Below are 27,254 nucleotides of genomic sequence, written 5' to 3'. Positions count from 1 at the left end.
GCTTGGGACATGGTTGTGGATGTGTCCAGTCCATTGGGCTTCTCTCCCCTCATAAACCCACCCATTCTGGAGGCAGACCCTCTCCACAGGACAGGAACACCCACCCCCGATATCACTCCACAAATCCAGGCAAGGGACAAATTTCTACCTTGGTGGCATCAGGGTGGTGGACTGGTTTGGGGCTCTCAGGATTGTCCTTGGGGTCCTCCTGGACAAGGTAACACACGTAAGACATGACCCAACGTAAACATCCCTGGAGGCTCACCATGATTGTGACGATTCCTGAGGAGGCAGCCCCTGCATGTTGGGACACAGCAGATCCATGTATACAGCCATGGGACCTGGGAAGTGGGCTCCTCTAGGATGTCCATGCCTCATTCCCCTGCTTCCAGTTTCTGTTGGGCTCTATTGCCAGGGAAGGTAGGTCAACTCCTGGGGTCCCTGGCCCAGAAAAGTGACACAAACACGACATGAGAAGAGCCATGACCCTGGCTTGTGGACACAGCTGCTTTCAGAACCGGCTGCTGTCCTCCATGTCATCAGGGATATGGCACACTCCAAACCATGGGCTTCTCTTCCAGAATTTAAACATCTGTAAATTGGCACTCATTCTGGCATCGACATCCTAGGGATGGCATTAGGCTGACAGGCCTAGAAGCACCTACATTTCCTGAGAAACCAGTAGGCTGGTATCATATGGAGGGCTGGTATGACATGGAACACAGGTGCACACAACAATGGAAGGACTGTCTCAGGAGCTGGCCTAGTACAGAATCCAGGTGAAACTGGCTTGGGACTGCTCTGGTATCTCGGGAGTGTCACTCGTCCTCTGGCTTACATCCCCATTGTGCCAGGCGATGGCTGAACATCAAGAAACTACAGACATAGACACCTCTGGCATACAACTTTCCATGTTCTCCTGCATGTTCTCTGGGTGGGTTGCCCATGCATTGGCTCCCAGCAGTCTTGCCTCCAGGTCACATATCCTTGTCGATATTCCCACCCCTCCAGTCTGAATGGACATTGTGACTTGTTGCTAACCTACAGACAGACTTATGAAAACTCTGTGACTTCTGTTCAGTTCTGTCCTGTGATCTTGTGGTTTATGCATGTATTTTCAGATTAGCAAACACGAATTTGTATCTCTATGTATGATTCATTATATGTATTTATTATATAAGTATTAAGTAGAAAAATTTATGACACGTAATATGTATATTATTACATATGTATAATATGTAATACATACTGCCCTTCATATATATATTATGTATCCTAAATTTATTCTATATAATAAATTCTTTATATAGAATATGTTTATTACATATAATCTAGGTATATCATGTATAGAATAACTACAGGTACACATACATACACACACACACATTGTTGGGTTCAGCATACTTTAGGCTTTTTGCTTCTCAAAGGCTTGAGTTTTCCAACTTCTAGGTCTGCTCTCCAGATGAGCCACCTCTTCAGTTTCATCGTTTGCAAAGCAATGTTTTCTCACGTTCGATCCAGTGTCTCTTCTTTGTGTAGATGCATTTCCTTTGCCATCGAAATCCCGTTTCAGTCGACTGGAGCCCCAACTGCCTTTATTGTGCTTCTGTTTCTCTTTCGTGAGGAGATGGATTAACAGACATACTTCTAAGGCTGAGGTTCAAGAATGTACTGCCTATGGGTTTCTTCTAGGCCTGGCCTGACTTCAGATTTGACATTGTGGTAGTGGATTTAGTGTGAAGTTCTTGTTGTTGGTTTACACGAGAAAGGAATCCAGTGTGATGCTTATGCATGGAGTGGTCCAGTTTTTCCAGGACCATGATTGGAACAGGCTATATTGTCCCTATCAGACTTTCTCACCTCCTTTGATCGCACAAGTTTGGCTTTCCTTCGGAGCTCTCCATTCTCTTCCTTGCATCTATGTGGATAACTTGTGTGTCAATACCATGCTGTACTGTTGATGGTAGGTTTGCAGTCTAGTTGGAAATCAGGGAGCTTAGGCATATGAAATCGGCACTTCTTGCTGAAGAGTGTATGGACACTCTCGAGGGTCTTTTGTATTTCCAGACACATTTGGGAATTCTTGGTTGTACTTGTCTAAGACAATCCACAGGTATTTTGAGAGGAATGGCTTCAACTCTTGGATTTCCTCGAGAGTGTGGAATCATTTGCACAGGACGTACTCTTCTGGTCCGTGAGCAGTACCTATCATTCCATTTTGGGTGTGTGTTGTCTTCATTGTCTTTCATCAATATGTCTCTCATCCCGTTTTCTGAGTTACGAGTCTTGTAGGTCACGGGTTAGATGGTCTCCTAGGCATTTTCTTTGTGTTGTTACCGTCATTGTCCACTGGGTTGTTTCCTTCATTTCTCATTCGGATAGTGTTGTGTGTATACAGAAAGGCAAGCAATTTATTTAGCATCAATGAAGTTTTACGATTATACCAAACTGAGTTTCCTGAGTTCTGTTCTGTTTTATTTTGATTTCTCTTGGGAGATTGTTGCCTTCAACATTTTCTGTACAGAGATTCGGGACAATTGGAGTCTTTCCTCTGCTGTTGGATAATTCTTCTTTCTTCTTTCCATGATGTTATAATGGCAAAGCCTTGCTCTGCCTGGATGAATGAATATAGACAGCGTACCAGTGTTAGAGGTAGGTGTATGCAACAACTGGCTGTTTCCTCCTTCCTCCCTCTCCATCTCTCTGAGTCATCCAGGAAGGGGAGGCATAGTACATGGTCCCCAGTTCTGTGAGCTGTACTGCTGTTAGTCTGCCCCACCCTCCTGGGGGAAATTTGCTCTACCATCTGTCAACCTTCTGTGGCTGGGGTTTGGGGGGATGATTCCTTCAGAACTTACCATCCATTTATAGCAATCCTCTGTTCATTATGTGTTTGCAAATAGCAGTCCACCAAGTGGGTGGTCAGAGGCCACCCTTTAGTATGTGCCCAAGACCAGGCTCTGGGAACTCATCCTATGGGGTCAGGATTCATCCCCGGCCTGCTCACCTTTGTGCTCTTCCTTGGTGTGGTCTGGGTACAGTAGATGATTCGGGAGGAAACTTAGCATGATGCTCCAGGTCAGATCTGGCTGTGCTGAGCTCTCTTCGTAGCCCAGGTTTGGGCATCGTAGAACCCTGGGACCTGTTATAGAGAATCCTATGTCATCACACCTTCTGGATCCGGCCCTGACCCTTGTGGACAGTGGGGGTGGGGTGGGGTGTGGCGTGACTTGGTCCAGCACTCGGGAGGAGGCATTGGGTGTCCACATCATTGAGCTCCTCTCCGATTTCCAACGTGGGGCTCTATCATAACAGTGACTAGCATAAGGGCCCACCAAGCCCAGAGGGATCAGGGACCCATGCTGCAATTATCATAGCTTTTTCTACCCACTCGACCTTCCGCTCCCAGGTCAGGCACAGACCTATGTCTGATCACATATCCATCTGGGACCAAAGAGAACATCCTAGAGTTTTTGGCATAAAGCTCACTTTAAAGGTGCTGCCTGGGCATGTTCCATGTGGACCAGCCAGCTTGGGACATTGCTGTGAATGTGTCCGACCCACCAGGCTTCTCACCCCACATGAGCCGGCCCGTTTTGTTTGGAGACCCACACCACAGGACAGGAACATGCACCTGCAATATCAGTCCACACACCCAGGCAAGGGACAGATTGCTAACAGGGTGGCATCAGAGTGGTAGACTGCTTTGGGTCTCCAAGGCTTGTCTTTGGATTCCTCCTGGACAATGGCCCAAGACAACACATCTGAGACCTGATCTAATGTCACCAGCCCTGTAGGCTCACCACGATTGTGACGTTTCCTGAGGCTACAACCCCTGCACATGGGGACACAACAGATCCATGTTTACTGCCACGTGACCTGGGGAGTGGGCTCCACTAGGATGTCCATGCCTCATTACCCAGATTCCAGTTCCTGTTTGTATCAATTGCCAGGGAATTTAGGTCACCTCCTGCAGTCCCTGGCCCAGAACAATGACACAAACCAGACATGGGAAGAGCTATGGCCCTGATTTTGTGAACAGAGCTGGTTTCAGATATGGCTGCACTCCTCCATGTCATCAGGGACGTGTCCCTGTACAAACCATAGGCCGCTCCTCCCGAATCTCCACATAGGCAAATTGGTTCAGTGTCCACCTGTGCACCACGTGATACCAGCCGTCCCTGTGATACCAGCCTACAGATTTGACAGGTATTGTAGCTGCTTTTAGGCCTATCCCCCTAAAGCCTTCCCTAGAAAGTTGATGCCAGAATGAGCTCCATTTGGAAGATGGGGAGACTCGGGGGGAGAGGTCCATGGTTTGTACAGGGCCACATCCTTGTTGACATAGAGGAGAGCAGTCAGTGCTGAAAGCAGCTGTGTCAACTGAGCTGGGGACATAGATCTTCCCATGGGGTGTTTCTGTCACTCTTCTTGGTCAGGGACCCCAGGAGGTGACCTAACTGCCCTGGCAATAGAGCCCAACGGAAATGGAACTTTGAGAAAGAGGTTTCAACATCATAGTGGAGCCCACTCCCCAGCTATTTTTGTTTGTTTGTTTTGTTTGTTTGTTTGTTTTGCTGTACGCGGGCCTCTCACTGTTGTGGCCTCTCCCGTTGCGGAACACAGGCTCCAGACGCTCAGACTCAGCGACCATGGCTCACGAGCCCAGCCGCTCCACGGCATGTGGGATCTTCCCGGGGGCACGAACCCATGTCCCCTGCATCAGCAGGCGGACTCTCAACCACTGCGCCACCAGGGAAGCCCCCCAGCTATTTTTAATATCTGTGCTGTGTCCACATGTGCAGGGGCCGTGTCCTCAGTAATCGTCACCATCAGGATGAGCCTCCAGGGCTGTTGACATTAGCTGAGGTCTCAGGTGAGTTGCCTTGGGCCATTGTCCAGGAGGAACACAAAGACAAGCCTGGGAGCCACAGGGCCATCCACCAATCTGATGCCAACCTGGTAGAAATCTGTCCATTTCCTGGGTGTGTGGAGTGATATTGGGGGTGGGTGGTCCTGTCATTGGGGTGGGTCTGCCTCCACAAAGGGCAGCCTCATCAGGGGTGAGTAGCCCGGCGGGCCACCCACATCCACTTCCATGTGCAAAGATGACTGGTCCACATGGAGCTGGTCCAGGCAGCAATTTTGACCCGAGGTATACGCTAAAATCACTAGGTGGTTCTCTTTGGTGTCAGGTGGCTATGTGACCAAACTAGGTCTGTGCCTGAGCTGGGAGCAAAGGCCAAGTGGGCAGAAGAAGGATGGATAACGCCCGGTTGGGCCCTGATCCTTCCGTTCTTGGCGGACGTGTCTGCTGGTCATTCTTATGTTAGAGGCCCACTTTGGAGTTTGATGAGGAGCTCAGCGATGTGGACACACAATGCCTCTCCCCAAGGGTTGGGCTGAGTCACGCCACCTTGCCCCAAACACCCACTACCCACAAGGGCCACAACCGTCTCTGGAAAGTGTGGCCAGGAAGGGATCTCTTTCAGCAGGGCCAAGGGTCTATGGGGCCAAATCGTGGGCTACGAAGAGAACTCAACACAGGTGGATCTGACCTGGAGCATCATGCTGAGCTTGCCCCTGAGTCAGCTACAGGAGCCAGAGCACACCAAGGAAGAGCACAACTGTGAGCAGGACAGGGATGTATCCTGACTTCACAGGGTGAGCTCCCAGAGCCTGGTCTTGGGCACGTGGCAAAGGAGGGCCTCAGACCACCCATCTGGTGGACTGAAATTTGACAACACATAACAAACAGAGTATTCGTCTCAATAGAGGGAAATGTCTAATGGCACCCCAAAACCCTCAACGCCAGCCAAAGGAAGTTCACAGATGCTAAAGCCAAATTAGGCCCAGGAAGGAGAGGCAGACGCACAGATGTACAGCACACCGAGCTGAGGTCCATGGGGCCATGGCCTAGTCCTCCCCTTCCTGGATGACTCAGAGAGATAGAAAGAGAGGAAGGAGGCGACAGTCAATTATTGCATACACCTACCTTTAACACTGGTGTGCTAGGTACATTCATTCACTCAGTCAGAGGGAGGCTTCGCCATAATAACGGCATGGAAGGGCCGTGACACTACTCCTAATTCAGGCCCTGACACTGTCCCTAACTAAGGTCCTGTCACATCTCTTAAGTCAAGGACTCACACAGATCCTAACTAAGGCCCTGACATTACTCCCAATGCAGGAACTGACACTGTCCGTAACGAAGGCCCTGAAACTACTCCTAACTAAAGCAATGACACTATCCCTAACTAACATCCTGACATTACTCCTAACTCAGGCACAAACAGTGTCCCTAAATAAGGCCCTGAGTCTACCCCTGAGTCAGGCAATGACAGTGTCCCTGACTAAGGCCCTCACACTACTCCTAACTCAGGCCCTTACACTGCTCCCACCTCAGGCACTGACACTGTCCTAACTAAGGCCCTGAGTCTACCCCTAACTCAGGACCTGACACTACTCCTAATTCAGGCACTGACAATGTCCCTAACTAAGGCCATGACACTACTCCTATCTCAGGACCTTAAACTGTCCCTAACTAAGGCCCTGACAGTATTCCTATCTCAGGTAATGACACTGTCCCTAACTAAGACCCACAGACTACTCCTAACTCAGGCCCTAAAACTACTCCTAACTCAGGCCCTGACACTACTCCCAACTCAGGCACTGACACTGTCCCTAACTAAGGCCCTGACTGTTCCCCTAACTCAGGCACTGACACTGTCCCTAACTAAGGCCCTGACAGTACTCCTAACTCAGGCACTGAAATTATCCCTAACTAAGGCCTTGACACTACTCCTAACTAAAGCAATGACACTGTCCCTTACTCAGGCACTGACACTACTCCCAACACAGTAAATGACACTATCTGTAACTAAAGCCCTGACACTACTCCTAACACAGGCACTGACAGTGTCCCTAAATAAGACCCTGGGAAGACTCCTAACAAAGGCCCTGACATTACTCCCAACGCAGGCACTGACACTGTCCCTAACTAATGCCCTGAAACTACTCCTAACTAAAGCAATGACACTGTCCCTAACTAAGACCCTGACACTACTCCCAACTCAGGCACTGACACTGACACCCTCACCCTCACCCTAACCCTAAACCCTAACCCCTAACCCCAAACCGTAAACCCTAAACCCTAACCCTAACCCCAACCCCAACCCCAACCGTAAACCCTAGCCCTAACCCTAACCTTAACCCTAACTGCAAAAAAAATGATATAGAGTGAGGAAAATGGGCATTTTACTTATGGAAAAATGCATATACAGCTACTTCGAAAGATACTTTGTCAATTTTTTCCAAAGCTAAACAAGGCTCACATAAGGATACAACATCATGCCTCTAGTATGTAGACACCTGCTTTGAAAAACAGCATCCAAACAAAAACTAGCATGCAGTCATGCACTGCAGCTCTACTCATAATGGCTAAAAATTTTTAAATATCAGGATGTCCTTCAGTAGATGAATGCATAAGCAACTTAGGATACATCCATGTGAAAGGGAGAAAATGATACCCCACAATATACCTCTCTGTAATGAGGATTATTTTGAGCTGATTATTTTTTTTAAAAAAAAAAGAAGACTTATGAGAATCTATGAAACCAAGTCAAGATTGCCCTTCATTGGGCTTCCCTGGTGGCGCAGTGGTTGAGAGTTCGCCTGCCGATGCAGGGGACGTGGGTTCGTGCCCTGGTCCGGGAGGATCCCACATGCCACAGAGCGGCTGGGCCTGTAAGCCATGGCCGCTGGGCCTGCGTGTCCGGAGCCTGTGCTCCGCGGCGGGAGAGGCCACAGCGGTGAGAAGCCCGCGTACTGCAAAAAAAAAAAAAAAAAAAGATTGCCCTTCATTGAGGCAAATTTACATTTATAGAGGAAATTTCCATTTGAAAGGGAGTCTCTCTCTGTACCAGAAATAGAAGAATAACTAAATCTCAGGAAACTCTTAATCAATAGCGAAGTCTAAGACTTAAATCTGCACAACTACCATACCCTTCATTTCTTTTGTTTTTACATAAAGATGGTATTGAACGGGATGTCTTGGGCCATTTCACAGTGTTACTCAATTTCCTGGGTATCTCCCAGACCCACAGAAGGTACATGTTATACAACTGTTTGCACAACAGTGTGAAGGTAGTTCGTACCACAAAACTATATACTTAGTGACTTCCCTGATGATCCAGTGGTAAAGAATCCGCCTTACAAAGCAGGGGACTCGGTTTCAATCCCTGGTCATGGAACTAAGAGTCCACATGCCATGAGGTAACTAAGCCTGCACGCCACAACTACTGAGCTCACGCACCTCAACTAGAGCCCACGTGCCACAAACTACAGAGCCCACGTGCCCTGGAGCCTGCACACCACAACTACAGTAGAGAAAATCCACATGCCACAAGTAGAGAGAAGCCTGCGCACTGCAACAAAAGATCCCGCATGCCTCAACAAATCTCCCACGTGCCACAACTAAAACCCAACGCAGCCAAAAATAAATAAAAATAAATAAATAATAAATAAAATTTTAAAACTATATAGTTAAAATTATTTAAATGGTAAAAGTTGTGTTATGTATTTGTAATTACAATGGGGAAAAAATGTAGTACTGATATATGTTGCAATATGAGTGAACATTAAAAACCATCCTTAGTGAACAAATCCATTCAGAAAAGGCCACCCAGATCCCATACTCATCTTCTCTGTTTTAAATCCATCAAGGTTGTCAAAATGAGGGAAAGTCTCGGTAACAGTTCCATAAAAAGAAAACTGGATCAAGATGGAAAAAGACATTTTCATACAGTTGGGATTGCTGGTGAATGTGGAAGTGTGCCTCTGAATTATTATATACTGTGGAAACCATGTGATTTCCTCATTTGGGAGTTATGTGCTGGTTCTGTTAGGGGAAACACTGACTGAAACCGCCCACCCTGGCCAGGAAAAGACAGTAACAGTTTGCATGAGTTATTTTACTACGGGAGATCCTGGTAAGGAACAAGGAACTAACAAGCCACCACCAACCAGAAGAATATGGGAAAGGTCAAAAGGAAAGCGGAGACGCCAGTCCACATGTCCTAACAACCTCCCAGAATCCTCCTCGCTGGAGTCCATCTTGGCTGAGCGTTGCATGCGCCACCAGAAAGCACCCTGAGTCAGAATGATCAGCCAGAGACAACCCAGAAACTACTCCCATCACCATAAAACCCAACTCTTCAAGCCATGTGTCAGAGCAGTCCTCCTAGGTTCCCTGACCCTCCTGCTCTCCGCCCAGGCACCCCATCCCAGTAAAGTCTCTTGCTCTGTCAGCACGTGTGTCTCTGTGGACAATTCATCTCCAAATGTTAGACAAGAGCCCACTCTTCAGCCCTGGAAGGGGTCCCCCTTCCTGAAACAGTTCCTCAGGAGAGTGTCCCTTTTTTATATAAAACACACTGGAGTATTTTGTGTGACGTTGCAAATGTGAGTGCTTTTTACCATTACTGAAAGTTTTCTGTATGTTTGAAATTACTGGAAAGTAAATCACTTTTCTAAACAACCATATCAATACCATGCCACAAAAGCAGATAAGACTGACAACAAACTTTGTAACAGAGGCCAAAACTTACCCAGACAAAGTCAACTGAAGTTGTGATGCTAATTCCCCTTGTAGGAGTCCACATGGTATTAAGAAGCACTGTGGGAAGAGTATATTAGTAGCCACCATGTCTGGGGTCCTCTGGATGACCTGGTGCAGGAGAAACAGTGAGATTTTAGAAATACAATTTTCCATATCACTTCACAAAAAGTTGTTAGAATAAATAAATTCACTAAAGTTGAAGAATATGAAATCAGTATGCAAACATCAGTCGTGTTTCTATACATTAATAATGAACCATCAGAAAGAAAACTTAAGAAAACAATCCCATTTACAATTGCATCAAAAAGAATAAAATACATAAGAACAAATTTAAGCAAGCACAGGAAAGACCGTACTCAGAAAACTATAAAGCACTGATAAAGAAATTCAAGAAAACACAAACAGAAAAATATTCTATGCTCATGCATTGGAACAATGACTTATTAAAATGTCCATTCCAACCAAAACCATCAACAAATTCACTGCAATCAGGATATAATACCCAATGGAATTTTTCATAGAAATAATTATCCTAATATTAGTATGCACGTGGGAAAAAAGTAACTTCACTATGGAAAACCTGACAATCATGACCTCAACCAGGTGACCAAACTTAAGACTGAAAGTGATAAGTTGCCTGAGACCATGTTCCCTTGATATACAGTGATGAGGAAGCACTTTACCTATGTAATCTGCATCTTCAAAACCCATAACCTCAGCCTAATCATAAGAAAAACACCAACAGGGACTTCCCTGGTGGCGCAGTGGTTAAGAATCCGCCTGCCAATGCAGGGGACACGGGTTGGATCCCTGGTCCGGGAACATCCCACATGCTGCGGAGCAACTAAGCTCGTGTGCTACAACTACTGAGCCTGTGCTCCAGAGCCCCCAAGCCACAACTAATGAGTCCACGTGCCACAACTACTGAAGCCCACGAGCCTAGAGCCCATGCTCTGCAACAAGAGAAGCCACCGCAATAAGAAGCCCGCACACTGCAACAAAGAGTAGCCCCTGCTCACAAGCCCACATGGAGCAACGAAGACCCAATACAGCCAAAAATAAATAAATACATTTTAAAAAAGGAAAACACCAACAAATTCCAGTGCAGGGCAGTCTACAAAATACCTGACCAGTCCTCCTACACTGTCAAGGTCATAGAAACAAAGAGACTCTAAGAAACTGTCAAAGCCCAGAAAAACCTAAACGGACATGATGACTACGTGTCATTTAGGATCCTGGAACAAGAAATGGTGTAACAAAGGGAACCTGCATGAAATACAGACTTCAGTTAATAAAGTATCAATGTTTTTTACTTTTGACAATTGTGTAGAAAATGAGAAAGAAGAAAAATTGAAAGTCAAATAAGAGAAACCTACTGTACCAAACGGAAATCTAGAGAAAATGGGCTATTTCCTTCTAAAAATGCATTACGAAAATGGACCCTCAATTAAGGAAAATTAAAAAGACCAATTAACCATGAGTGACCTCCTCCTCCTGCTAGTTATCTTCTCACTGCCATGGGCTTTCCCTCTCCCAGGAGGGGGAATGAACAGGCACAGAGCTGTTCAGATCTCTCTAAGATCTGACCCCACCCAGTGTTTTCATCTCCCCCAGCCACACATCACCAGTGAGGACACCTCAGGAAGAATCATGGATTATTGATTCAGATGTGTCAACTAGGACTTTTTTATTCCCAGGGGCTGGACACAATTACTTAAGTAAAATAAATTAACATTTATTTTAATGGTAGAACTAAATTAATATTTTCAAGTTTAAGAATGGGTTTGGACCTGGCAGTTTCAGGGGCTCACACTCTCTCAGTGTGACATTACTCCTCTCCAAACCTTTGTCCTGCTAAGTGACTTTGGGTGACCCCATTCACAGACACAGTCTCTCTCTATATCTGGGGTCTCCAGCAACTCTAGGCTGACAACCACTCACCATCCATTTTCCTAGAAAGGGAAAATGGTTTTCAGAAAGGAAAAAGGTTTTTCCTTTCCTGGTTCCCAAGAAAAGTCACAGATTTAAATGTCTTTGCCCTTGCTTGGGTTACATTTTCATCCTTGAACCCATCACAGGAATCAGAAGATGGAAAATGAGATTGGCTAGACATGGGTCATAAACCCATCTTCAAGCCAGGTGGAACATGGGATCAGCCCTCTGGAACTGTTTGGACTGGAAACGGGAGATGTAGTTCCCAAACGAAAGCTGAGATGCTGGACTTGGGGATGAGAACAGACGCTGATTTGTAAAAAGCAGCATATTCCATATCAATGACACCTCATTGCACAGTACAGAATATGACATAAAAGGATGAAAGCGGTTCACTTAGGGCCGGGGACCAAGGCCACACTTCCAGTGCTCTTACTGCCCTCTCATAACAGCCAAAAATTCTTCCTTCCACTTGCTGAAAAACCAGAGTAGGTATCGGTGGTAAACTCAAGTCTCCTGCCTTGGGCATCAGGTCCTCACATCTCAGAGGTAGGCCCGCAATAGCCCATGTGCCCTGAGAAGACACACATACCTTACTCCTGCCCCTGAGAGGTGGGAGCCCTTGAGTCATGCCAGCCCCCCGGCCATATTAATTTACCCATCTCTGAAGAATAATATTGCTCATTTTCTAGTTTCTTCTCTCTCCTTTAATAAGGGAAGAAACCAAATACTAGGGTAGTAAGGAAACTCTTGCTCAATGAAGTAGTAGGAGGCTCAAGAATTATTCCATACCATAGGATCCATGATTGGCAGGCTTTCCAGAGGCCACATGGATGCAAACGGCTCTCCAACACCATGCAGCCTCAGTGTGAACCTCCCATTGGAAGGCCCAGTTGCTTCCATATCTTTGATTCTTAAGGAGTATGAATGTCAAAAGTTTCTTACCACTGGAAGGCCAAAGGATTGCAGGGCCATGGTCTGCTGTAGGGTTGTTGTTTCAGGGACACACTCGAATGCTTACAGGGTTATTACCTCTCTTGGCAAGCTATGAGGCTGCCAAGGGGAGGCCTTTTTCTCAGCCACATGGATGTTGGTAACTGAAACATCTCAAAGGAATGTCTACACTGCCCAGGTAGCTGTTCAGTTGCTCAGCAACATGGTCAGCTCACTAATTGTGCATGGGAGCTTGACAGTTCCCAGGCTGGACTGACCTAGAGGACCACAGATGACTGCCTGGATGGTCAGAGGTCAAGGGCTGTCCTGTCTGAGACTTGATTGTCTATTGATGCCCACTCAGATGGGACAAAGGATCCATCCAGACCCAGGAGGGCCCAACCAGCCCTCAAGAAGGCAGCACCTGGGGGCTGGCAGGTCACTCCACCCAGTCCTGTACAAATCTACACATCTCTACTGAGTACTTCCCTATGCTGGAACCTGGGGCTACTGAGGCAGAGTGGGGCCAGCATCACCCTTGCCAGGTGGGACGGCAGAAGGAAACCATGCATGACTTCTGACACCTTCCCCAAAGCTTGACTGAGGATGAGTTGGATTTGAAACAGTCAGAGACAAGAACAGACATTTCATTCTTCTCTCAGAGCCCAGGCCGCGGGGTGGGGTTGGGGGTGGGGGTGCGGTAGAAAAACAGTGGTCCAGCTCAACTCCCTGACTCATGTGTGACCGTGGGCAAACCCTGTCCATCCTGAAGGCCTCAGAGAGAAGGACAGGGGAGGGCAATGAGGGCCAGTTGTGCTTAAACCTAACTCTAACCCTAACCCCAAGAGCCCTAACCTCTAACCTTAACAGCCTAACAACTCTAATCCCAGACCCCTAGACCCTTAACCCTGACCCCCAAACTCTAATCCCTGACCCTGACCCTTTAACCACAACCCTCTACCCTGACTCTCAAACCCTGCCCCACAACCCTAAACTCTGACCCTAAACCCTCACACTGACTTCAAACCCCAGGCCTAAACCCTGGCCTAGTGGATACCGAGGGATGACTGTATGAACTCTCCAAGAAACCAACGAATTAAATCTTCATGACCTTCAATTTAACAATGGTTTCTTAGATTTGACAGTAAAGCATAAGCAATGAAAGAAAAAAAATAGATAAATTTCAGATTTCTACTTTTCCACATCATACCACCAAAAACATACTAAAACTAAAAATGAATTCAGTAAAACTGCAGGAAAAAAATCAATACAAAAAATCATTTGTGATTCTATACACTAATAATGAACCATCAGAAAGAGAATTTTTTTAAATCCCATTTACAACTGCATCCAAGAAAATAACTACGAGTAAATTTAACCAAGGACCTGAAAGACCTGCACACTGAAAACTGTAAGACACCAATGAAAGAAACTGGACAGACACAAGTAAATGGAATAATATCCCGTGCTAATGGGTGAAAACAATATTGTTAAAATATGCATTCTGGGCTTCCCTGGTGGTACAGTGGTTAAGAATCCATCTGCCAGTTCAGGGGACACGGGTTCAAGCCCTGGTCTGGGAAGATCCCACATGCCACGGAGCAACTAAGCCCGTGCGCCACAACTACTGAGCCTGCGTTCTAGAGCCCGCGAGCCACAACTACTGAGCCCACGTGCCACAACTACTGAAGCCTGGGCGCCTAGAGCCTGTGCTTCACAACAACAGAAGCCACTGCAATGAGAAGCCTGCGCACTGCAACAATGAGTAGCCCCCACTCGCCACAACTAGAGAAACCCGCACACAGCAACGAGGACCCAACGCAGCCAACAATAAATTAAATAAATAAAAAATTTTTTAAATAAAATATTTTAAATATGCATTCTACCCAATTTATGTACACATTCAATGTAATCCCTACCAAAATTCCAATGACGTTTCTCACAGAAACAGAACGATCTTAAGATTTCTGTGAAACTACAAAGGACCCAAAATAGCCAAAGTGACCCTGAGAAAGCAGAACTGGATGGAGGCATCTCGCTCCCTGACTTGACACTACATTACAAAGCTACAGTCACCAAACTAGTGTGGAATTGACACAAAAACAGGCACACAGACCAGAGGACCAGAATAGACAGCCCAGAAAAATCCTATGGGTGTGTGGTCAGTTAATCCACAAGAAAGGAGCCAAGAACATACACCAGGGAAAGGACAGTCCCCTCGATAAACGGTGCTGGGAAAACTGGACGCCACAGGCCAAAGAACAACACTGCGATCTGTCTACACCACACACACAAACTAACTAAAAACCGAGCTTTCCTCAGTTCCTCTGAAGACAGACACCCTCATTGGTCATCCACGCACAGGAACCTTCTCCCCACTTTTCCTCACGTTTCCTCACCTTTTCCTTCAGCGGCACCCCCTCCCGACAGGTCCTGAGGAGACCGGGCTCCTGTCAGAGAGAACAGGACCCCACAATGTCCCAAAGCTGAAGCCTCAGGGGGTCCTGAGGAGACAGGGGCCCCTGTCAGCTGACCGCGGAGCCAAGGCCGCTGGCAAAACATGAGTTGCCGCGCAGGGTCAGGGAGGCGGGCTCACGTTCCCTGCCAGCCAGTGGGAACGGAGCAGACCAAGCCACCCTTACAGTTCAGTGAAGGCCCCGCCCGCTGAGGGCAATTCTGCTGATCCATTACACTGTGGAAATTCAAACTGAAATAGAGCCAAATATCCCATGACTTCTCCAAAATAGTTAAGGAATACTTAACTGGAAAGTGTATGAAATGAAATGATGACTGTAGACACAAACTTTAAAACTTAACACGAAATTCACTCAAACTTATTAACAGACATTTATTATAAAATGCAAAACTATCAAAATTACAGAGATAAACACAGAAGAAAATCTACATAACCTTGCGTTTGGTCTGTACACCATGAGCTTGAGTTTTAACACACAACACAATAAGCCAATCCACAAAAGAAAGTCATATTATGGACTTTATAAAATTAAAGATTTGTACTCTAAAAGAGCTTATTCAGAAATTGAAAAGCCACAAACTGGGAGAAAAATCTTTGCAAACCATATAACCAATAAAGGATTTGGACTCAAAATAGGCAAAGGCCTCTAAAGCAACCCCATAATAAATGGGGGGCTTCCCTGGTGGCACAATGGTTGAGAGTCCACCTGCCGATGCAGGGGACACGGGTTCATGCCCCAGTCCGGGAAGATCCCACATGCCGCGGAGCGGCTGGGCCCGTGAGCCATGGCCACTGAGCCTGTGCGTCCGGAGCCTGTGCTCCACAACGGGAGAGGCCACAACAGTGAGAGGCCCACGTACCGCAAAAAAAAAAAAAAAAAAAAGAAAAAAAAGTGGGTAAGGATTAGAACACACACCTCACCAAAAAAGATATACAGGTAGTGAAAATCATACAAAAATATGTTCAACATCATGTACCTTTAGGGAATTACAAATTAAAGTCATGAGGTATCACAGTACACCTATTAGGACTGTTAAACTCCAAAAGTATGACAATACCAACTGCTATAGGGTGAGGAACAACAGGAACTCTCCCATTTGCTGGTGGGATGCACGTACAGCCACTTTGAAAGACAGTTTGGCAGTTTTTCCCAAAGCTGAACAAGTCTCACCTTGAGATCCAACAATCGTGCTTCCAGTATTTATGCAACTGCTTTGAAAATCTATGTCTAGATATGTGTATATGTACGGCTGAGTCATTTTGCTGTGCACCTGAAACTATCACAACATTGTTAATCGACTATACTCCAATATAAAATAAAATTTTTTTAAAAAAACAAAGAAAAGGGACTTCCCTGGTGGTGCAGTGGTTAAGAATCCACCTGCCAATGCAGAGGACACAGGTTCGATGCCTGGTCTGAGAAGATCCCACATGCCACGGAGCAACTAAGCCAGTGCACCACAACTACTGAGCCTGTGCTCTAGAGCCCTCAAGCCACAACTACTGAAGCCCACGCCCCTAGAGCCCATACTCCGTAGCAAGAGAAGCCACTGCAATGAGAAGCCCGTGCACCGCAACAGAGTAGCCCCCTCTCACCGCAACTAGAGAAAGCCCATGCACAGCAACAAGACCCAATGCAGCCAAAAATAAATAAATGAATAAACAAACAAAGAAAGAAAGAAAATCTATAGCTGAATGCAAACAAAGATGCAATTATGCACAGCACCACTACTCATAATGGTTAAGAACTTGAAGAAATCAGGATATCCTTCAATAGAGGAATGCATAAGGAAAGTGGGGTACATCCAGGTCAAGCAAAGTAGAATATGCCATCCCAAAATATGCCCCTCTGGCATAAGGATTATTTCAGCCTGATTCAAAAAAAGGAAAAAAAAAAAAGAGTCTCAGAAAACAGCAGAGATTGCTCTTTCGTGAAGGATATTTACAATAGAAATCTACATTCGTAAGGTTGTGTCCCTCTTTGCACAAGAAATAGGATGATTAAATCTCAACTAACTCTTATCAACGTACAAGTCCTGACTTAAATCTGCATACAACCATACCCTTGTTTACTGTGCTTTGCATGATAACCTGCCATAACTGGTTTCACCCCTTCCCCAGGGTCTTTCTTTTGTTTTTATCTGAAGATGGTATTTAAGATGATGGTTTTGGCCATTTCAGGCAGTGACTCAGTTTTTCTGGATAGCTCCCCTGTATACAGGAGGTATACATATTATTACACTTCTGGTTTTCTCCTAGTAATCTGTCTTTTTGTTTTTTTAAGTGGGGGGGTGGTTCTCAACCAAGAACCTAGAAGGGTAGAGGGAAAATGGTTTTTCCTCCCATACACATGCAATGGAATACCACTCAGCAATAGAAAGGAACGAACCATTAAGCAACTATACTCCAATAAACATTTTTTTTAAAAAAGAGGACCTGAAAGATACTATTCTGAAGAATAACAACACTGTATTTCTAGCAAGTAAAACTTTAAATGAAATAATAAGTATGATGCCATCAAAAAAAAAAAGGCATGAACCATCAACCCATGAAAAGACAAGAATAAATCTTATGTATATATTGTTAAGTGGAAGAATCCAGTCTGAGGAGGATGTACAGAGTGTGACCCCATTTATAACATTTTGGAAAAGGCAAAACAGTACAGATAAGCAGATCACGGGGTGGGGGTTGAAGTATTCCACACGATACTGTAGGATAGATACCTGTCACTATGCATACATCTAAGCCCATAGATTTGTAGAGTCCAAGGGGTCAATCATAATCTATTCAAATTTATTTAGAGTGTAGGAGTGTCACAGGATGGAATACACTACGCGACAGAATGTAACTGTATAAGAAATGTATGAAAAACCTCACTGTAGGCAGTGGGGCAAAAGGCGCTGACCTAAGTTAACCTTGGAAATCATTGGAATCTGTAGACTAAAGGCTAAATGGACCATACAAAAACAGTGGACCTTATTTTATAAAGTTCTTTCCAGGGTGTAGTAGCTAACAATTCTGAAACCACTGTACATGGAATCTGGAAAAGAGAAATGAATTGATAAATGGCAGACGGTGGGAGCCAGGCTCCTCAGGGTGGGAGTGGGAAGTTACAGATAAGCAAAGGGAGAGCCTCTGCCCTCCTAATCCTGGATCTGAGCTTCCTGGGAGGATGGTGTGGGGAACTGACTGGCCAGTGGAATGCATAGGTCTTTACACTGAGAAGGCTCTGCAGATGTATGTACCTCACACCCCACCTTTCCACCCATATCAGCTAGAAACACTCAGACCTCCAAAATCAGCCAATTGCAGCTTTTAAGACATTTTTGCCCCCAAGCAGATAAAAGAGCATGAGGGCCTTGCATTACCCCTAAACTGTCCCAGAATCCAGGCCCTAGGGGTTGGAGCCAGGATGGGGGTGCCTGGGCCTCTGACCAGCAGCTGGCTGGAAGAAAGGAGACCAGTCCTGAGGGCAGGGATTCCCTAAAGTCTGTGAGCCCCAGTATCCTGATGGGATTCATCCCCAGTGAGGACATGGGTGGGGCCTGCAGTGGTTCTGTTTTCCACCCAGGCCCCTTTGATGAACCCATGGCAGCACTGGGCTCAGAAGTCTCCTGGTGGTGTTTCAAACTCTACCACAGTGGTTTTACAAAGGAACAAGAGAAAGAAGCTGAGCTCCTGACGGCCACTCCTTCTGGCTCTGAGTTGCTTCCAACAGGACCACAGTCACCTGTAGGTAGCCTGCTGTACCAGCCTGCCCCCACCCGGCCTTTCCTCCTCCTCCCTGCAATAATTCCAGCATGGACCCCTCTCCCAGGACACAGGCATCTGTGCAGCCACTGCATCCCCATCTCACCTTGGGGGCTAACAGGCCCCTCGGAGGACTGGGATCCTACCGCTCCCCACACCCCAGGACGCAGTCCAGACACCCAGGGCCTCCCAGGCTCCCACTCTCCTTCTGCCCCAGTGACTGCCAGCTCCTCCTCCAGAGCCTATAGCCAGTCCCCACACTAATTCTCCTCTACAGCTACAGCCCTGGCCCAGGCTTGATCTTGTGCCTGGTTCTGTAGGCCATGACATAGCTCCCTGCCTCCATGGTGCATCTCACATCCCACCCCAATGTGCTCTTCCTGAAGCATAAATGAGACCTCCTGTAATCCCCCAAAGGTTTCCCCACTTTTGCTGGGGTGTGTGGTGGGAGAAGTGTTTGCCAAGGCCCTGAGAGCCCCCGGCATCCCCACTACGCTGCTGGCTCCTGGGTTCCCTGTCACTGAGCACCTCAGCAGGCCAGGAAACAGACATAGCACAAAACCCCAGAACCGCTCACCTCAGGAGGGGGCTGGCACTGCTGCTGTCTGATCAAAGAGAGCAGAGAAGGGTTCCCCAGCTGGGACACAAACACTGCACAAGTGGCCTCTCCCTCACCCATCACATCACCCCAGTGGGACTTGAGGGAAGGAAGGACTGAGGCACATGTTAGTTCCTAAGCAGGATGGTGTGGGCTCAGTCGTGTCCCCTCAAATTCACATGCTGAATCCCTAACTCCCAGGACCCCAGGATGTGGCTATATTTGGAGATGGAGTTTTTAAAGAGGAGACGAACAATGGAACAGGATAGCAAGCCCAGAGATAAATCCATGCACCTAAGGTTATCTAATCTTTGACAAAGGAGGCAAGAATATACAATGGAGAAAAGACAGCCTCTTCAATAAGTGACGCTAGGAAACCTGGACAGCTACAAGTAAAACAATGAAACTAGAACACTACCTAACACCATATACAAAAATGGATTAAAGACCTAAATGTAAGGCTGCACGCTATAAAGCTCTTAGAGGAAAACATAGACAGAACACTCTACGACATAAATCGCAGCAAGATCTTTTTTGACCCACCTCCTAGAGTAATGAAAATAAAAACAAAACTAAACCAGTGGTACCTAATGAAACTTAAAAGCTTTTGCACAGCAAAGGAAACCATAACCAAGACAAAAAGACAACCCTCAGAATGGGAGAAAATATTTACAAATGAAGCAACTGGCAAGGCATTAATCTCCAAAATATACAAACAGCTCATGCAGCTCAATATCAAAAGAACAAACAACCCAATCGAAAAATGGGCAGAAGACCTAAATAGACATTTCTCCAAAGAAGACATACAGATGGCCAACAAACACATGAAAAGATGCCCAACATCACTAATCATTAGAGAAATGCAAATCAAAACTACAGTGAGGTATCACCTTGCACTAGTCAGAATGGCCATGATCAAAAATCTACAAATAAACGCCAGAGAGGCTGTGGGGAAAAGGGAGCCGTCTTGCACCGTTGGTGGGAATGTAAATTGATACAGCCACTATGGAGAACAGTATGGAGGTTCCTTAAAAAACTAAAAATAGAACTACCATATGATCCAACAATCCCACTCCTGGGCATATACTCGGAGAAAACCATCATTCAAAAAGATACATGCACCCCAGTGTTCACTGCAGCACTATTTACAATAGCCAGGACATGGAAGCAACCTAAATGTCCATCAACAGAGGAATGGACAAAGATGATGTGGTACATATATACAATGGATTACTACACAGTCATAAAAAAGAATGAAACTGTGCCATTTGCAGACACATGGATAGACCCAGACACTGCCATACAGAGTGAAGTAAGTCAGAAAAAGAAAAACAAATACTGTATATTAACGCATATATGTGGAATTTAGAAAAATTGTATAGATGAACTTATTTACAAAGCAGAAATAGATACACAGATGTAGAGAACAAACATATGGATACCAAGGGGGGAAGGGAAGGGTGGGATGGATTGGAAGATTAGGATTGACATATATATACTACTATGTATAAAATAGATAACTAATGAAAACAAAGTGTATAGCACAGGGAATTCTACTGAATGCTCTGTGGTGACCTAAATGGGAAGGAAATCCAAGGAAGAGGGGAATATATGGATATGTGTGGTTGATTCATTTTGCTGTACAGCAGAAAATAACACAACATGGTAAAGCAACTATACTCCAATTTAAAAAGAAAAAATAGGGCTTCCCTGGTGGCGCAGCAGGGGACACGGGTTCAAGCCCTGTTCCAGGAAGATCCCACATGCCGCGGAGCAACTAAGCCCATGCACCACAACTACTGAGCCTGCGCTCTACAGCCCGCGAGCCACAACTACTGAAGCCTGTGCACCACAACTACTGAGCCCATGTGCCACAACTACTGAGCCTGCACTCTACAGCCCATGCTCTGCAACAAGAGAAGCCACCGCAATGAGAAGCCCATGCACCACAATGAAGAGTAGCCCCCACTCATGGCAACTACAGAAAGCCCGCATGCAGCAATGAACACCTAACACAGCCAAAAATAAATAAACAGAATAAATTTAGTTTAAAAAATAAAGAGGTGATCAAGGTAAAAATGAGGTCACTAGGGTAGATCTTAATCCAATAGGATTGATGTCCTACAAGAAGAGATTAGGACACAGATAGGCACAGGGGAAGACTATGTGAGGACAGGGGGAAAAGATGGCTGTCTACATGCCAAGGAGAGAAGCCTCAGGAAACACCAGTCTGCAGACACCTTGATCTCAGACAGCATCCAGGACTGGGAGATGTCTGTTGTTTAAACTGTCTGTTCTGTGGTATTTGTTATGGCAGCCCCTGAACAGACTCACACAATTATGGACAATTATGCTTAAACCTAACTCTAACCCTGATGGTTCTCACCACTTTCATCCCACATGGTCTAAGAAGTCCTAGCCATAGTAATTAGATTTTAAAAAGAAATAAAAGGAATCTCATGACAGAGGAAAAACTGTCACTGTTTGTGGATGACATGATACTCTATACAGAAAATCTTGAAGACCACACCCCAAACCAAATAGAACTCATCAGAAGGTTCAGTTAAGCTGCAGGATACAAAATTAATTTACAGAAATCGGTTACATTTCTATACAGTCACAACAAACTGTCAGAATGAGAAATTAAGAAATCTCAATGACATAAGAAATCTCTTTGTTAATGACAATGACATTAACAAAGATAAAATACCTAGGAATACATCTAACCCAGAAGGTAAAAGACCTATACTCAGAAAACTGGAAGACATTGATGAAAGAAATGAAGATGACACAAACAAATGGAAATATACACCGTGCTCCTGGATTAGAAGAATTCATATTGTTAAAATGATTCCACACCCCAAGGCAATTTAGAGATTCAATGCCATTTCTGTCAAAATACCAATGGAATTTTTCGGAGAACTAGAACCAAGAATTCTAAAATGTGTATAGAAACACAAAAGAACCTGAATTGTCAATACAGTCTTAAGAAAGAAGCACAAACCTGGACATATCATGCTCCCTGATCTCAAACTATACTACAAATCTAAAATCATCAAGACAATATGGTATTGGAACAAAAGAAATACACACATGCCCATGGGACAGAATTGACAGCCCAGAAATAAACCCATGCTTACATGGTCAATTCATCTATGACAAAGGAGGTGACAATATACAATGGGGAAAATATAACCTCTTCAATAAATGGTGTTGAGAAAACTGGACAGCTACATGCACAAGAATCAAACTGGAATCCTTTCTTATACCATCTAAAAAACTAACCTCAAAATGAATCAAACACTTCAATATAAGACCTGAAGCCATAAAACACCTAGAAGAAAACATAGGCAGTACAATGACATAAGTTTTAGCAATATTTGTTGGATCTGTCTCCTCAAGCAAGGGAAATAAAAGCAAAATAAACCAATGGGACTCCATCCAACTGAAAAGCTTTTCAACTGCAAAAAACACCATCCACAAAACAAAAAGGCAGCCTATTGAATGTGAGAAATATTTGCAAGCAATACAGCTGGAAGTGGTTCATACACAAAATAGACCAAGAACTCACTCACACAACTCAACCTCCAGAAAAACAAAAATCCAAATAAAAAATTGGCAGAAGACTGAACATGTTTCCAAAGAATATATAAAGATGGCCAAAAGACACATGAAAACATGGTCAGCATCACTCATCATCAGGGAAATGCACATCCAAACCACAGTGAGATTATCACCTCACACCTGAAAGAATGGCTATCATTGCTGAGGATGTGGAGAAAAGGGAATCCTCATTCCCTTTTGCTGGGAATGCTCATTGGTACAGCCACTATGGAAAACAGTATGGAGGTTCCTCAAGAAATTAAAAATAGACATAGCATATGATGCAGGTATTACACTTGGGGTTATCTTTCTGAAGGAAACCAAAAAACGAATTCAAAAAGATATATGCACCCTTATGTTCATGGCAGCTTTATTGGCAATAGTCAAGATATGGAAGCCAGCACGGTATCCTTTGATAGAAAAATAAAGAAAGTTTCATATACATAGTTTCTCTCTCTCTCTCTCTCTCTCTCTCTCTCTCTCTCTCTCTATATATATATATATATATATATATATATATATAAAAGAAAAAAGAACGAAGAAAAGAACAAAATCTTACGAGAACATGAATGGATCTAGAGGGCATTATGCTAAGTGAAATATGGCAGACAGAGAAAGAGAATTACCTTATGATGTCACTTATATATAGAATCTACAAAACAAAACAAATGAAAACAAAACAAAACGAAACAAATGAACAAACACAACAAAGCAGAAAGGGATTCATAGATCCCAAGAACATGCTGGTGGTTAGCAGATGGGAGGGGGGTGGAGGGATGAGTGCAATAGGTGAGAAAGATTGAGAGGTTCCAAACTCCTGTTATAAAACAAATGTCATGGGGTGTGAGGTACAGCACAGGGAATAGAGTCCATAATACTGTAATAACATTGTATGGTGATAAATAGTAACTAGACTTATCTTGCTGATCATTTTGTAGTGTATAAAAATATCAAGTCACTATGTTGTATACCAGAAAACTAATATGTAATATTGCCCGTCAAGTATATATCAATTTTTAAAAAGAAGAAAAAATACTATCTTAAAAAAAAAGAGTGTAGGGGAATTCCCTCGCAGTCCAGTGGTTAGGACTCCATGCTTTCAGTGCTGAGGGTTCAGGTTCGATCCCTGGTTGGAGAACTAAGATCCTGCAAGCCTCACAGCGCAGCCAGAAACATTTTTTTAATTAAAAATTAAAAAACAAAAGTGTAGTGAGATAAAGAGCAGATGTAGAAGAAACTTTGAAAGGATGAGGGTTGAAAGGTCAAGTGTCCGCTGAAGTTTGACTTTCAAGTGGTCCAGACAGATTGAGGATTTGAAGAGGAACAGCCATGTGATGCTAATGGAACGTTATTTGTTTCTTTGCTTAAATAAGGTTTATCATTTTTTTAAAGAAGTTTTGAGTTCACAGCAAAATTGGGCAGAGTACAGAGAGGTGCTATATGCCCCCTACTCTGCTGTTACTGCTCTCCCCACCTACCCCCTCCCCACCCACACAGGTGCTCAGAGTTTCCCTCTCCCCAACTATCCTATCAACATTCTGTGTGTTGGTCACCATCGATGAATCTACATGGACACGTCATGATCACCAGAGTCCAGAGTTTACACTAGGATTCACTTGTGTTGCACAGTCTATGGGTTTTGACAAATGTGTCTCGCCATGAATGTATCACACTGAATAGTTTCACTGCCTTAAAAATCCTCAGTGCTCAACCTGTTTATCATGCCCCACCCCTCAACCCTGCCACAAACCCTTGGCAACCCACCCTTTCTTTGGTTTGCCTTTTCCTGAATGTCACATGTGGTTGGTACCCTAAGCTATGCCACCTTTCCAGATTGACTTCTTTTGGTGAGTGATATGCACTTAAGGTGCCCCTCCCGTCTCCCCATGGCTCCATATCTCTCTCATATATTTTCAGTGCCGAAGAACATTCTGTTGCATGGATGGAGACCAGTCTGTGTGTCCATTCACCTCCTGAAGGATATCTTGGTTGCTTCCAAGTTTTGGCAGCTATGAATAAAGCTGCCGTAAATGTCCCATACAGGTTTCTGTAGAGATATAAGCATTCGACTCATTTAGGTCCATCAATACCAAGGAATTCAAGAGCTGTATCGTAGGGTACAAATGTGTTTCATTTTGAAACACACAGCCCATGTTCACAGAGCTTCTAAAGATGGTAGCTGAGAGCATATCAGCATGCTGAGGAATCAAGCCAAGGAAGGAGGTAAAATTCAAAGATGCCAGCAAGGAAGATGTGGACAAGACAGAACCTGACCTCCACCCTCTTAGAGCTGAAGGCTGGTCCTGAGAATTAAACAGACACGAGACAGATTCACAGAAGGGAACCATACACATTTATTTCCCACAAGTTTTACCTGACCCAGGGCGCCCTCCTAAGGAAATGAAGAAAGACCCAGAGAAGTGGCAAAACCTAAATTCTTTTCTGTTAGGTTGAACAAAGAGAGGTGATGTGGAAAAGGAACTACACTAAGTGGGGAAGCTAAGGAAGATGAGAATTAGGTTGAACAAGGTCTGTTTGTACAGAATTCTCTCATTCTCCACTCTCTGCCCTTGACAATCACAATGTCACTCTCCTTCCAGGAGAGGGAAGATGTCTTCTTGGTTGGGGGCGGGGGGCGCATGACATGTTATCTGCTGCTTCCAGGAAAAAGAAGGGGAAGGCTCAGCATACCCTTCTGCACCTGGTATATTGGTGGGGGGGAATGTTTTTGCTTTGTTTTTTTGAAGTGTCTGTAGCTCAAGACAATATTCTGGTTTCCTCTACATCTAAGTCCTTTACCTGGCGTCTGGCTTCTGACAGGAGGAGGGGCACATTTTTCTAACATGATGGACTGGGCAGGCAGAGGAGGATAAGATGCGTGTGGGCCCATGCCTGTTCTTATCTCATGTGTTGGGAAGATGATTCTGCTTTTGCCAGATGGGATCTGTCCATGAACAATCTAGCAAGATATCAGCTGAGGGCTTCCCTGGTGGCGCAGTGGTTGAGAGTCCGCCTGCTGATGCAGGGGACACGGGTTCGTGCCCCAGTCTGGGAAGATCCTACATGCCGCGGAGCGGCTAGGCCCGTGAGCCATGGCTGCTGAGCCTGCGCATCCAGAGCCTGTGCTCCGCAACGGGAGAGGCCACAACAGTGAGAGGCCCGCACACTGCAAAAAATAAATAAATAAATAAAATTAAAAAGATATCAGCTGAAAAGAGGAAAAGCAAAGGTCAGAAGAACGTGGAGAAGATGGATGATAGATGCTGGGGTTTCCTGAGCAATGATTTCATCAGAGGCACATGCACATCCCTGGTCTCTGGACCACCATGTTTAAGGCTGATTTGGTGTGTAGGTCATTTTCAATGTATGGTGGTACCATCAGGCCATTTCGGGGTACTGTCTCTGGCTCATCTAAGTGGTGCCGTCAAGCCCATGTAAGACGGGGCTCACCCAGGGATGCCATGGTGCCAGAGAAAGGGAGACAGAGGTATGTCATTGAGCTTAAGGTATTTCTAAGAGAGTGACTTCTCTGAAGTGGCTGAGGTAGGAAAGCAAATGAATATCTGTCTCCTTGTTTGTTGGGTATGGGAGTGGGGGCATTGTTTATCTTCTGGACGAGGTGAAAGAACTCTTAAAGTGAAGGTGTTTCTACAAGGGGTCTGTCAGGATGAGAGGGTGCAGATCAGTCCATATGCCAAGAAATCCAGAGAATCTATAATGGCTCAGACTCAGGCCTTTTCTCAGAAATAGCCAGAGAGAGGAGTTGGCTTTGGTCATCACAAAGCTAACTGGCACCTCAGTAGTCTCGACAGAAAGTCCCCAAAATGAATTGATTTGCAGGGGCCAGCACGCCTGCAGCCCTCTGCCCTCACGTCTCAGCCCCCAGGTGGGGTACCTTTCACAGGAGAGATTTATTTCTTCCTAAAAAGAGGTAAAAAGTGTCTCTCTTGCATGGCTCTTTTCTTAAGTAACATTAATTCAAAACAATCAATATGTCACTAAGGCATATTTTGAGGGAAATGCCCCCACTCCCCTGATTACAGGGGAGACTTCAGGGTCCTCTTAGGTGGGAAGCACGAGGACCAACCATCTGCATCCAGGATCCCATCTGTAAGACCACATAGATGTGAAATCAACATAAATGTAAACAAATCTGCTTGTGTGTGAGAGACAGAGACGGAGATAGAGACAGATAGACCCTGAGAGAGATGCACCAAACCATTCAAGATGGTCACCTCTGGGGGTGGGATTGGCAAACCTCTTTTCTTTAGGTAATATTTCAATTTTTTATAACATGTATTACTTTAATAATTATAAAAAGACTACAATCATATGTCAAGTGT

The 27,254-nt window shown here is 45.1% G+C and overlaps 1 long non-coding RNA gene across 1 annotated transcript in view; it reads right to left on the bottom strand.

Annotated features, from left to right (window-relative positions):
• Window positions 1–1,264: 1,264 nt before the first annotated feature.
• LOC308621021 overlaps window positions 1,265–27,254 on the bottom strand; it is a 32,678-nt gene continuing 6,688 nt past the window's right edge. The window contains exons 3-5 of the long non-coding RNA XR_014016372.1: window positions 9,609–9,727; window positions 3,008–3,142; window positions 1,265–2,614 (exon numbers count right to left, since the gene is read on the bottom strand). This is a non-coding gene — a long non-coding RNA (uncharacterized lncRNA). The remainder of the gene's footprint in view (window positions 2,615–3,007; window positions 3,143–9,608; window positions 9,728–27,254) is intronic.

The sequence above is a fragment of the Mesoplodon bidens genome, assembly GCF_964165515.1.
Source record: "Mesoplodon bidens genome assembly, chromosome: 1".
Classification (NCBI taxonomy): domain Eukaryota; kingdom Metazoa; phylum Chordata; class Mammalia; order Artiodactyla; family Ziphiidae; genus Mesoplodon; species Mesoplodon bidens.
The sequence above is the reverse complement of the archived record's forward strand: the minus strand, read 5'-3'. Positions and strand labels throughout refer to the sequence as shown.